The sequence below is a fragment of the Triticum dicoccoides genome, chromosome 1A, assembly GCF_002162155.2.
Source record: "Triticum dicoccoides isolate Atlit2015 ecotype Zavitan chromosome 1A, WEW_v2.0, whole genome shotgun sequence".
In the NCBI taxonomy this organism is placed as follows: domain Eukaryota; kingdom Viridiplantae; phylum Streptophyta; class Magnoliopsida; order Poales; family Poaceae; genus Triticum; species Triticum dicoccoides.
Window position 1 is genome coordinate 467,556,549 of NC_041380.1, and position 14,008 is coordinate 467,570,556.

The window sequence follows — 14,008 nt, forward strand, 5'->3', positions numbered from 1 at the left end:
TGCTCTCTCGGCTTCGAGAAGAAGGGGGGGAGCGCCAGAGTTTGTGAAGAAGGAGTAGCAGCAACCAGCGAGGGGGAATGAATTGCCTCTGTTTCTTCTGCTTATAAAGAGGGACGGGGCGGACGTTTCGGCCTTCCAAATAAACAACCACCCACGATCTCTCCCACGATGCCGCATTCAACGCGTGCCGTTATGGCAGAGCGCGGTGGATACAGAACAAGATTAGGCGTAGCCCAGCCCGCGTGTGCCCGTGCCCTGTCTTGGGCCTGGCCCAACAGCGCTCGGCACCGTGTCTGGCCCAGGCCCGGGGGCTCCTGTCGGTGTACTAGAATAGGGGTACCCTAGTACCCCGAACTTGTGCACGGGCAGTTGTAGCACCCCGCGGCAAAGGCTTGCCACGAACGCCAAGATCCCCCAAGGTTCCCTTCGAGCCATCCAAGAACAAAGTATTTAAGCTAAGGAGACAAGACCCCGGCAAGAGGAGCTTGCCGGGAAGGCCAACCAAGGCGCTCCAAGGAACTTGCCGCGACGCGCCACACGCTCCGGCAAGGCAACAAGGCCCCGGCAAGAGGAGCTTGCCGGGAAGACTAAACAAGGTACACCGAGGCCCGGTGAGCGACGAGCTTCTGGACCCGGCGAGATAACAACAGCGGCAAGGCGCTTGCCGCGGCAGGCGGCCACTCTGCGCCCATGCTCCAGCGCATCCACCAACGTGTCGCTCTGGGGGCTTCTCCGGGCGTGCGTGGCGGGAGGCTGTGCAGCCAGCGGTGCGCAGTGGCATGTGAAGCTGACAGGATCGCCATCGTGGCGAGCGGTGGCGCCCCTAACGGTCCTTTTCTGCACTGTTCGGGCGACTCAGACGGGCATTTAATGCCCTTGCCCCCTGCCGTCAGGGTTAGGTAGGGTGCACTGTGCAAGCAACTGTATCAACTACCTCGCTTTTTACGTTTTTACCCTCCTCTGCGTTGCCACCTGTCGGTGACCCCTTTAGCGTATAAAAGGAGGCCCATGCGCAACGTAGAGGGGGTTCGGGAGGTTCGGACAGTTTGCTTCGATTCATTCGTAGCCCAGCAAACATCACACTCTCTCGCTCGAGAGCAAGAACACCAGATAATACAACCAGACAAGCAGCAGTAGGAGTGTTATCTCTCCGGAGAGCTCCGAAGCTGGGTAAACTGCTTGTGTGCCTCGCCTCGATCTGCTCTTCGTGCGACCTCCGCCCCCCGCCGAACCGAAAGGTGCCCGGTCCGCCGGCCCCATAGGTGTTCGTGGATCAGTTTCCCCGACAAACTCAAAATTCATCGGATCCCAACAAACACATCGCAAAGAGTCATTACATCAAATAGATCTCCAACAACACCAAGGAGAACACTGTATCAAAGATCAAATAGAGAGAATAATTCATCTAGCTACTAACTATGGACCCATAGGTTCATGTTTAACTATTCATGCAAATTGCTATCAAAAATAGAAATAATGTAAATTGCTGTAAAAAATATGTGGAAGTAGTAAGATAATGACATGAAACAATCAAAAATTATAGATAACTCGGAGATGTTTCATAGGAACACAAGATCCAACTTGTAGACACACGAACACAAATAAACGATGACTGGGTTGAAACATATCCACCGAAGACGCCATCAACCGAGTGCCGTGAGATCTGGCGAAGACACACATCCACACGCACTCCGACGATGGTAGATGCACTAATACGTCCTAAATGTATCTATTTTTGTTTCATACTAAATTATATCAATTTTGTATAGTTTCGAGACCAATTATTATTATTATTATTGACTAATCTATCAATTTAGTGTCCAATGCGAGTTCTTGTTTTCTACTGTGTTTGGACTTTTTAGAAAAATCAATTTTATTAGCTCGAAAAGTCATGAAAAACCATAAAAAAAGATCCGCACCAGGAAGCTTCTAGAGGGACTTTGCCCCACCCTAGGGGTTGTGGGTCCCACATAACTAGGGTGGCCGTGTGGCTTGGTAGTGTGGTTCACTAGTGATATGTTCCATTGCCTCTCGGTGCCCACGCCTCTATATTGCCCAGGAAACCTTGAAAATAATTACGAGGGAATTTTTCTAGTGCACAACTCTCTATCCCGTCGTGATCCAATCCGAAGGCCTATTTTAGTACTCTATTAGAGGGGGATTCATCACAGGAGCCATCTACATCATCCTTGTTGCCACGATGATCGCCCGTGAGCAATTTCCTTTGGACTATGAGTCCATAGAAGTAGCTGGTGGTAATCTCACATTTGTTCTTCAAAATACAATGACCACATGAGCTGCCCTACATGATTGCGATCCATCTAATATAATCTTTATTGATGTGTTTGTTGCAGTGTGATGAATTGTTGATTTACAGTCAGATCTACGTGTTCCTATGAGTTTTTTGTTGCATAATTTATAGACATATATGCTCGTGAGTATATTAGTCTTGCACCGACCATGTGTTAGACGAAGGATCTTCAAGAGAGTTGTGTATGTTAGTTGTGTTTAATCTTGCAAGTAATCTACCGCAATGACAAAAAGCCAAAAAGATTGTATTATGTTGTTCACTAAGGACAAAAAGATATTTATGTAGTTGTTCTTTTAAACTAGGGTGAAGACAATATACTACCCACATCATGTCATCATACTTAATGCAATACTATGTTTTACTTAATACTTTGAGATGCATGCTGGACAACAGTCTTTCATTGGATTATTAGGTATAGTTGTCGTTGGATTAATGATCTAGGGAAATTTGGATGTGATACCTATATCCAATTATGCCATGTATAGTCAGACTCATAAAACCTGCAATTTAATCGATGCACAATTGTAATTTGTTTACCACACCATGTTCTATTTTTTTGGAGAGAGCCACTAGTGAAAGTCCATTCATCCATATTGCTTTCAACCTCGATCAAAAGCTTATGCAGTTCCTTGCTTTTATTTCTTTTGCTGAATTCAATATTTCCAAACACAAGTTGTGTTAATCCATGTAACTAGCAAGGCTAGTAGGTCTAATAATCTTACTAGTTCTGCTGGGGGCCGAGCCAAATTTCGTATTTGTGTGTGCAAGTACTAATCATTGGTGGCGATTCAAAACTCCTACTGGTTTGGTAAATCTCAAGGCCATCCACTTGAGGGGAAAATGTTGCATGCTACAAACCTCAGGATTTTGGGGCTAACACCTTTCTAAACTAGAAAATACCCTGAGCGTTGCAACGAGATAGTAGTGTAATAAACAATTTGAAAGAGAGGGGCACACGGTAAGGAGAAAAAGAGTAAGAAAATAAAATTAAAAAATATTTTATAGTAGAAGATGGCTTGGATTTAATATGCAACTCTGAAATAGAGTAGTGAGGATGACTCTCTTCCCGCGCATTGTTGTGGTAACTTTCTTAAAAATGCATGAGTAGTGACAAAAACAACTAAATCTAATGTAGAAAAAATATAAGCTTGAAAAACAATAAAAGAAAGTGTCTAAAAATAGAATAAAAACTTTTGAATTACTGTTAAAAATGTCATTTCGAACAAAAATGTGAAGGTTGACAAACATGAATATATGATGTGGTAGCGTTACATGCGTAGGACTAATGCAAAAAATAGTTGTAGTTTATAAGTTAAATGCACGGCTCGCTTATGTGGCAGATTTTGCATGGCTTAGTGGGAGAGAAGACTTGCGTTGTGAAAGTGTGTTATATCAACTAGAGGGGGGGGGGGGTGAATAGGCGACTTTTATAATTTTTTCACTGAGGAATTTCTCGGTGAGGAAATCCCTAAGTCACGAACAACTAGCAGTGGAATAAGTACTCAGATGCAAGCATAACAGAGTAGTAGCATAGTCATCATGATGAAATGAAAACAAGCATGGAGTACAAGAAGCGTAAAAATAGGATAAGCAGGCTGAAGATAAAGTGACTGAAGAATTAGGACTGAGGAAATTGAGAAAGTCTTCAGTCAAAGTCTTCAAACAGTAACGATCAAGTTCATCAACACATGAATGAGGAAATGAAAGGGTTGAGAAAATAGAACCAGTAGCTTGGTGAAGACAATGATTTGGTAGACCAGTTCCAACTGACGTGGCAGTTGTACGTCTGGTTGGAGCGACTAGGTATTTAAACCTGAGGAGACACAGTCCTCGCCGTATTCTCCTTGAGCTAAGGTCACACATACCTTGCCCAATCACTCGTGGTAAGTCTTCAGGGTGACTTCCAAAGCTTCATAGACTCGGTCACTCGGCGATCCACAATTTCCTCTTGGATGCTCTAGACCATGATGCCTAATCGTCTGGAGGATGCACAGTCCTCAAAGGTAACAAGCGTCGGTTCCACACAGGAACAATCTCTTCAGTGATGCTCAATCACTTTGGGTTTGTAGGTGTTTGGGGTTTTTCCTCACTTGATGATTTTCGCTCAAAGTCCTCAGAGGATGGGATGCTCTCAATGACAAGTGTCAGTTTCTCTCGGAGTAGCCAACCAACTAGTGGTTGTAGGGGGCGGCTATTTATAGCCTAAGGAGCAACCCGACATGATAAGACATAAATGCCCTTCAATGATATGACCGTTAGGTGGGTAGATATTTTGGGACAGCTGGCGCATGGCACAACAACGGTCGGAAATTTGAGCTCTCAAATTCCTCAGGGCTATCATGTTCCTCACTTGTAGGCAATTCCCATTGGCAAATTCCTAACTCCTCAGTCGGAACAAATTCCTTACAGACTAGAAGATCTTTGTCTCTGTCACCAAAGAAATTGATTGAACTGTATGAGATTTCCAATGGCTTCACTCGAAAGGATTGGGTAGGTGTAGGATTTTGAGATGAGCATCACTTGGAAACGTTTCCTTAGTTTTACCTCAACCCCCTTTAACAGTATGGTGTTTCCTATGAATCAAGAAAGAGAAAATGAAACTACAAAAATAAAAGTCTTCACGCTTCATAATCCTCGCATGAATATCGAAGTCTTCAAGGTCACACCAATTTCTTCACTTTCAAAGTATTCAAGAAAACCAAAGTCTTCAGTTGAAGACATTCATTTTTAGGGGTCGACTTTCATCGTAAATATCAAACTCCTCGTAGACTTATAGACCTGTGTACACTCACAAACACATTAGTCCCTTAACCTATAAGTCTTCAATACACCAAAATCACTAAGGGGCACTAGATGCACTTACAATCTCCCCCTTTTTGGTGATTAATGACAATATAGGTTAATTTTTCAACGGGGATAAACATATGAAGTGTAAATACTAATATTGAGGAATTTGGTTGCAAGATATAGAAGAACTCCCCCTGAGGATGTGCATATTTGAGGAATTTGATTTGGATAGCAAATGCACATTGTAGAGTAGAATCATGGAGATCTCCTCTATATCTTGTAATTCATACACGCATTTAACATATGATATGAAGAATTTGAAATGCATGATGAAATATGGTGTGTGATGAAATTCAGCATGCATGCATTAATGAACTTGAGGAAATAGCATGCAGAAAAGCAGAGCAAAAGTATCAGACCACCATATGACTTAAGTTTACAACTCGATCAACAAACACTTCAGAAGAGCGAGAGTTGTAACTTAACAAAAAACACCCAAATATAAGAGACCCGCTTGAAGACTAACTCAAATTTCTCCCCCTTTGTCATCGAATGACCAAAAGGGACGAAAATGAGGACTAACGCCCCTGAAGAATATCATCAAGATGTCGATGGAGGAGCACCAGCGTTGTTGGGGCCATCCGTTGGAGTAGGGCCTGTCGCGGTGTCATTCAGGTCTTCGGCTTCATCCATCTCACGCGATGAGGAATATGAGCTGGCGACCAAGTGAGGAACTTTGACCTTCTTGAATTTCTTTGAAGGTGGCTGTGACCAGTCAAAGTCTTGTTTAAAGCCCATTTGCTTGAGATCTTCATCACTGTAGAGGTGAGACAATACGGCCCAAGTGTGATCAAAAACTTCATGCAAGTAATAATGGTTCTTCTTCACAGTGTTTTGCGTGATCGCCATATTATGAAGAATTGAACCAAACTGACGCTTGATCCACTTGTGGTTGCGGTCGACCTTCTGATGAAGACTAAGGAGAAGCTCATGATCAGTCATCACACGCGAAGCAGTGGCTTGAGGATATTGCTTTGAAGCATCTGCGACAGTATCATGTGTGGCAGAGTCATCATTGGTGGAATATGATGCAGCTTTGCGAAATTGTCCATCCAATGGGCGTGTGCCTTCATCTATAACAGCAGCCTTGCCCTTCTCATCAATTGCGGAAATAGTCCTTTTGAGGACTTCAATCAGGGGCTAATAGCTGAGATGATTTTGAAAATCAGCCTTGTAATGAATTGAAGACCTTGATCTGATGAATCTCATAATCCAAGGAGCGTAAGGCTTCAACTCAAAAGGTGACAGAGCTACATTGGCCAAAGTCCTCATGAAGATATCGTGATAGTTGATAGGAATACCATGAATGATATTGAACATTAGATTCTTCATTATGCCAACAACTTCTTTGCCATCAGAGTTGTGGCCCTTGATTGGACCAAGGGTTTTGGTCAATATTCTGTATATCGTCCTTGGCACATAAAGCAATTCCTTCACTAGGAATGTGGTCCTTGGAGCTTGGCCAGGCTTCAAAGACTTCATCAGCACTTGCATAAGATGATTTGAAAGTTCTGGTTCATCATAGATGCGTCTTGCACCTAAGTGGGAGGACTGACTGGAACATCATGAAGCAATTCAGAGGACGGTGCTTTGTAATGAGTGTTTTCGGTCATCCAGTCAAGCACCCATGAATTCACACCTTCAACATTTCCAGTGATGTGCAGCATGGCATAGAACTGAAGAATGAATTCTTCATTCCAATCGTAGATGTTGGTGTAGAAGTTGAGGACTGGGGTGAAGCATGGAAGAGACTCCATCTCCACATGAGGAATTTGATCATGGTCAAAGATCTTGTCCTTATCAAATAGCAGTGAGGAATAGAAATTCATTTGGCTGGCCATCCAGAAACACTTGCGACGAAGTCGAGCGGAGTCATATGGATTGTAGTCAGAGAAGAAATGATGCTCAGCAAAGAAGTCATCAGTGTTGAACTTCTGCTTCTTGGTGTGAGGATTCTGTGGCTTGGGCTGAAGATTAACAGTTGAAGTCTTCACAGCCTCTTGACTCACAACCTCTGGAGTCACAGGCTGAGGAATTTCAAGAGCAGTTTCATCAGCAGCAGCCGTGGCCTCCATTTCTTCAGCAGTAGCGGCTGGAACTTCTTCAGGAATAGAAAGAAGTGAAGCTTGATGTCCTTCAGAGCCTGTATGAATTTCTTTGGTTTGGACCGGGGACTAAGGAAGTTGATGTAGAGATGTTGTCAGAGGTGAATTGGGGTGATGACTTTCCCAATAGTAATCATTCAGAATTGGAGTTGTTGACTCAATATCCACATACTCATGTTCTTCATCAATTTCTTCAACACCTGCCTCTTCACCTATGAACTGAGGCATGGGCGATGATACCAGCGGAGTAGAAGGGATATTATCCACTTCAATTTCTTCATCCAACTGCTCTAACGAAGCAGTGGAAGGATTTTCCTCATCACTGTCATCTGGAATGACATATTCCTCACCAAAGGGAACAATCTCCTTTGATGGCACGATTGATATAGGAACAACATCAATTGGGTTTGCATAAAAGCTCGTCAAAGTCTTCACTTTCTTAGGAGCTGAAGACTCTAGGTTGTAGATGCTTTCAGTTTCTTCACTGCTGCCTTCTTTGCAGCTTTGGTCTTCTTTGCTTCTGATGGAGAAGGAAGGTTGATACTTGTCATCTGTGGTGACTTGGCAGGAGGAGTAGATGAAATTGGTTCAGTTTCTTTAGGCACAACTGATGTAGTTTCCCTGGCATGTTCAGTTTCCTCAGGTGTAGTAGCAGATGCTTCAACTGGCCTGGCTAGTTCTTCAGGCGCAACACTGGAGGTTGCCCTGGTAGTTTCTTCAGTGGCCGGTGTCATGGGAGTAAGTCTGACAGTAGAATAGGGGGTATGTAGGAGGAGGAAAGATCCTAGGCACGGTGAGGTTGTGCACGCAAGGTTTACGAGTTCAGGCCCTTCTCGGAGGAAGTAACAACCCTACGTCTCGGTGCCCAAAGGCTTGGTCGACTGGATTATGCGTGAGAGTTACAGGGGGTGCGAACCCTTGTGCCGAGGAGGGGTGGCTTATATAGAGTGCGCCAGGACCCCAACCATCCCACGTTACACAGGGTTCAATATACATTAAGACAGGGCGTTACTGGCAACGCTAGCTATAAAGAGTTATAAATGATCTTTAACACTGCAAAGTGAATGCTTGACCATTGCCATACTGAGTAACTTTATACCTTCCATTCTCTGAGTGATTCTTCGTGTGATCGAATGACTGCATACTGGTCGAGTGGAATTGCGATATCCGAGTGGTATGTTTGGTCAAGTGGATTGCACTCCAATGCTGACTTCAGTCGGTATCTTTTGTTGGTTCTTGAATGTACTTGACTTTAGGGCAGTGTCCTTGGGTAAGATGTCTAGGACAGGCCTATGACCCTACCCTAGGTACATGTCATCGTCATTAGCCCCCGAATGGATTGAGGTCCGAGTGAAGAAGGTTTGAAGTTCATTCCGACTCGCTTTTATGCTCTTGGAAGCATTTCACTGGAGTTGGGAAATCATGTGGGGGCTTCAACCTTATTTCAGTCACCTTGATCCATTCAGAGGTCGTCGAGCGAGCTTATACTAACAATCTTCTAGTGTGGTTACGGTGCAAAATCTTCGGCGCGATTGGTTGCTCTGTTGTTTCCGGATCTCACGAGATCCGAAACTTTTTGAGAAGCGCGCGGGACGGGGCGTGCCACAGTAATCAGAACGGGCTGACAGGGGCGCCTCGATCTTCATGCCGCCTTTTTCGCCACGTATCGGGCAAGCGACTGTTGCGGGATTTGATAGGATCTCCTAGGCCCACGAGTTAGCCACTCAGAGATAGACCCATAAAAGGCGTCGAGGCCGATGTGCTTGCACAATGCACCTTGTTCTCTCTCTCTTCTTCCTCTGTTTCTCCACCGTCTCCTCCTCCACTCTCGTCGCCGCTCCACCTATGCGTAGTCCACTGCGATGGGAAAGGACAAGACGGCGGCCCTGGAGCGTGCGAAGAAGGCGACATCGATGGTGAAGGGCAAGAAGATAGCTCAGGGGATGTCATCGCGATCCGGTCTGCCGCCGGGTTGGATCCAGGGAGACTGGATCCGCTCCACCGTCGAGCGGGACGACCTGGAGAAGCTCGTTGAGGATTGCCTCATCGCTAACAAGTCTTGGAGATTGCCGGAGGGGGAATCCGAGCCCTAGCCACGTGAGGGTGAGCGTGTCCTCCTCACCACCCATGTCGACCGGGGTTTCTCTCTACTTTCACATCCTTTTTTCTGGGGTTTTCTGAACTTTTTCGGTGCCCAAATCCACCACTTCCCTCTGAACACCATCACATACCTTGCTGCTTTCATCTCGATGTGCGAAAACTTCTTGGGTTGCCAACCACACTGGGGTCTGTTTAAGCATATCTTCACTTGTCGATCTCAGTCGATGAAGAAAGCCCATCCGACTGATGATTCAGATGTGCGGGGCTTAGGGATTCAGACTAGAGGTAGGAGTACTTTTCCTTCCATTACCCTTCCCGAGTAAGTTCAGGGATGGCAGTCGACCTGGTTCTACTGCAAGGATGTTCTGACTCCTAGTAATTGACTGGTCTCCCCCTTTCACTATGGAACGACTCCGCCAACCTTCTTCATTGAGTTTGGATCCCGAGGAGAGACGCGAGGTGAATATTCTAGTCGACGAGGTCGTCAACTTAGTCTGAGAGGGGGTGACTGGTATGGATCTGTTGGAGGTGTTCCTCAGTCGACGCATCCAGCCTCTCCAAGCCCGAGACCACCTGATGTGGATGTACTTAGGCCCTGGAGACACCACTCAGGTCCACCCAGAGGAGGTCGCCGAGGAGACGGTGGCTCAATGGCTATGAAGCATCACTGGGAACAAGGACAACCCTAGAGGGTCCAGGAGAGTTCAACCATTCGACAACAAACATGAGCCAGAAGAGGTTATGCCCAACACTCCGAGTGCTTTCTTCTTTTAATCGGTTACCGCTCTTACATCCGACTGACTTGTGTTGACTTGCACCTTGCAGATTTACACCAAAATGTATTCGATGCCAAACGGGGAGCAATTCAGGAAGTAGAGGAGAGCACAGACGAGAGTGGCGACTGGCAATCCCTAGACGACCATGATGATGATAGTGATGACTCGGACGACAGTGTGGAGGTCGACTCGCCGCCATGTTCATAATGCCGATCCAAACAGTCCCAAGATCCGGCAGGTGGGCGCGGCAAGGCAGCTCCTTCAAGCATGCAAGTGTAGAACCACACTCGAACTTCGACCCCAGAACCGTCTGAAAAAGCCGCTAAGCAGCCCAAGGTTGCTCCCTCGGAGCCTCGGAAGGCTTTGCCCAAGATCAAGGTGGACATTTCGGTCGCTTCTGCGTAAGTGTTTTGCTTCCCCTCTATTCCTTCTATGCTTCAGTCGACTCATCTGCTTTCTTGACCAAGTGAGATTTTGGAACTGTTAGCGTGGCTACCTCTGGGACGTCTATGGATGTTGACAAGGAGCAAGACGACGAAGAGACTGCAGATGCGTCCACTTCACGGGCAGGTACAACTCCATAGCCTTGCCCTCACTTTACCACTTGTTGTGTTGTCGACTGAACTCTTACGGTCGAGTGTTTTGCAACGCCACCAAATGTTATTGAACTTCCAGACGAAGACAACCATGAAGAGGTGCCTCAGAAGAACACAGGAAGAAAAGGCAGGACTTCGAGCAGGAGGGTTCCCGCCAGCAAAGTGTCTCGGTCGGCTCCAGCACCAGAACCAGTCATCCAATAATTCGGGGACCTAGTTCGGGCTTCTGTTACATTTGTCGATCCTCTGTCGACTGATCGTCCTTTAATGTCGACTGCTCAAGTCCCTGCTCCGTCTGTGCGACTCCATGCTTCAGATCCCCTGGCTGCCTCATCTGTTCCACCAACTCCGCTCTTTGTTACCCACCATGTCCCAGAGGACTGAGTAAGCACTGCCAAGGAAGCTATACGCCAGGCAGGCCTTATGATGGAGCAAATGAAGGTGGTGCACGAGGCCAGCAAGGCTGCCTATGATGCCAGCTTTGCCCTTCAAACCAATGTCCAGGTGAGTTGATTTCCGACTAACCTTAGCTTGATCTTTGCCCTATTAGGATATGGTACTTGAATACTGTTGCTTTATTATTCGTAAGATGTCCGTGGATGAACATTTTCAAACCTTATGTGCATCTTTCATGAGCTTGCGTCTGTACACCCACTAGGTGTCTTCTTTCGCTTTGTAGTTTTTTCAGTTGAATCACCCAATCTTTACCAAGTGAACTCTTGAACCAGTGGGGGCACGCCGAGTACACCCACTGGGTGTAGTCCCCGAGACCGCCGTTGAATGTTTGATTCAGCGGGGGTCTTAGAACTTGTTGATTTGTAGTATATGCACTCGACTTTGGACGGATCTCGTCGAGTGAACTCCGAGCCAGTGGGGGCATGCTAAGTGCACCCACTGGGTGTAGTCCTCGAGACCGCGGTCGATTGCGGGCAGTCGGCGGTGGTCTGAGTGCAAATGTCGTTGTCGTTTTACTCCTTCCACTTGGACAGGACGGACCATGTCGAGTGGGAAGTAGAACCAGTGGGGGCACGCCAAGTGCACCCACTGGGTGTAGTCCCCGAGACTACTATTGAATGTTTGATTCAGTAGTAGTCTTAGAACTCTTTATTTTGTAATAACTTGAACTTGTATCTTATCGCTCGGAAGCAATCGATCTTTGCTTCTGACGACTAACGTGTCTTATCTGTTGACTGTAGAAATCTTGTGAGTTCGGGGCCCAGTTCGTTGAATTGGAAGAAACAAATTCAGCTCAACCTCGATCTAGATCTGGCCAAGGAAAATTTGAAGAAGGCCCAAGATGAAGCAACCATCATGGGAGGTAACAATGTTGTCGGCTGTTAGCCTTGCCATCATTTCCTTTCAACCTTTAAACCGAGTGACACCACTTGAATAGATGTGCGTAGTGAAAATCGCCAACTCCAAGCTTGTCCGAGGAATGTTATTTCTTTAGACAAAATGAAGCAGGCTCTGGAGCAGAAGGACCTTGACCTCGCAGCAGCACAGAAGACGGCGCAGGAGAAAACTGAACTTGCTGACAAGAAGCTGGCTTCAGTATACAAGTTAGAAGAAGAAAACGCCAAGCTAAAGACTGTCGTAGATGATGCGAACAAAGAGGTCGTGCAGCTAAAGAAGGACAAGGTGGCATTGACCGACAGAGTCAAAAATCTCACTCGGAGGAGGGACGAACTGGAGACTTATCTGGGAGGTCTCGCCAAAAAGATGTTCCTCATGCTCAAAGGTACTTTCCCTTATCCGACTGTTTTGCAACCGCTTACTCATCGTATGATGGTCGACCCATTATTTTTCCTGTGCGTGCAGTATTCTGTCAAAATTTCGAGGAAGAGACTGGGCGGATTGAGACGAGTCTGGACCCCATCAACTCCCCTTTCAAGGACGAGGCTGCGATGAACGTACTACAACTAGAATCCCGTCTCGCTAGTGTTGTGAACTACCTTTCCTGACTGAAAGTGGCAGTGTCGCAGATCGACACAGAGCTCTGGCCAGGTGTGACGTTCCAAAATGACCTCGAGTCTGTGATGATTCGACTCAATGAAATCCCTGGTTGAGTGCAGGCGTGGAAGAAGTTCTATGCTCGCTGCGGTGCTGACGTGGCTCTATCTCTCGCCCGTGTTCATTGCAAAGAAGTTAGAGAAGAGAAGCTGGCGGCTCTCAAGGTCGCCAACACCAAGAAGCTTCAATTCCAGTCCTTTATGGAGACCTTCATCGAGGCTGCTACTCGCATCACAGATGGAATCGACCTGGACGAGTTCGTCGAGCCAGCTAGCCCTTCTCCCGCCGAATGAAAAACTTGATGTCTTGATTTAATTTGCCGCGGGATGCTGAGTGATTTTGTAATCGTTAAAACTCTTTCGAGCTTGACGCTCGAGTACTTCTACCGGTGGTTCTGAACTTCCATGGATTTTATCCGAACTTGGTTTTTTCCTTCTGAATGCAGTTGCTTTGTCTTCACCACCTTTGAGTTTCTTGACTTCGAGTGAATTGAGAATAACAACTGAAACTCCGAGTGGATGGATCGCTCCCCACTCGGAGTTGACATTGTACTTGTGACGCAGCTCCGAGAGTAGCCAGTAATTGTATTTGTGGCGCAGCTCCGAGTGCAACCAGACATTGTACTTGTGGCATAGCTCCGAGTGCAACCTGGCGTTGTACTTGTGGCGTAGCTCCGAGTGCAACCAGAAGTTGTACTTGTGGTGTAGCTCCGAGTGCAACCAGACGTTGTACTTGTGGCGTATCTCAGAGTGCAACCAGACGTTGTACTTGTGGCCTAGCTCCAAGTGCAACCAGACGTTGTACTTGTGGCGTAGCTCCGAGTGTAACCCGACATTGTACTTGTGGCGTAGCTCCGAGAGCAGCCATCCATTGTATTTGTGACTTAGGCGAATGCGGGATCGCGGCTAAGCCCCCGAGTGGGGAGGGTTTCTCTCCAATAAGAGTAGTTTTGTAACTTAGGCGAGTACGGGGTCGCAGCTAAGCCCTCGAGTGGGAGGATTGCTCCCCACTCAAAGTAGTTTTGCAACTTAGCCGAGTATGGGGTCGCAGCTAAGCCCCCGAGTGGGAGGATTGCTCTCCACTCGGAGTATTTTTGTAACTTAGGCGAGTATGGGGTCGCAGCTAAGCCCCCGAGTGGGAGGATTGCTCCCCACTCGGAGTAGTTTTGTAAATTAGGCGAGTACGGGGTCATAGATAAGTCCCCGAGTGGGAGGATTGCTCCCAACTCAGAGTAGTTTTGTAACTTAGGCGAGTACGGGGTCG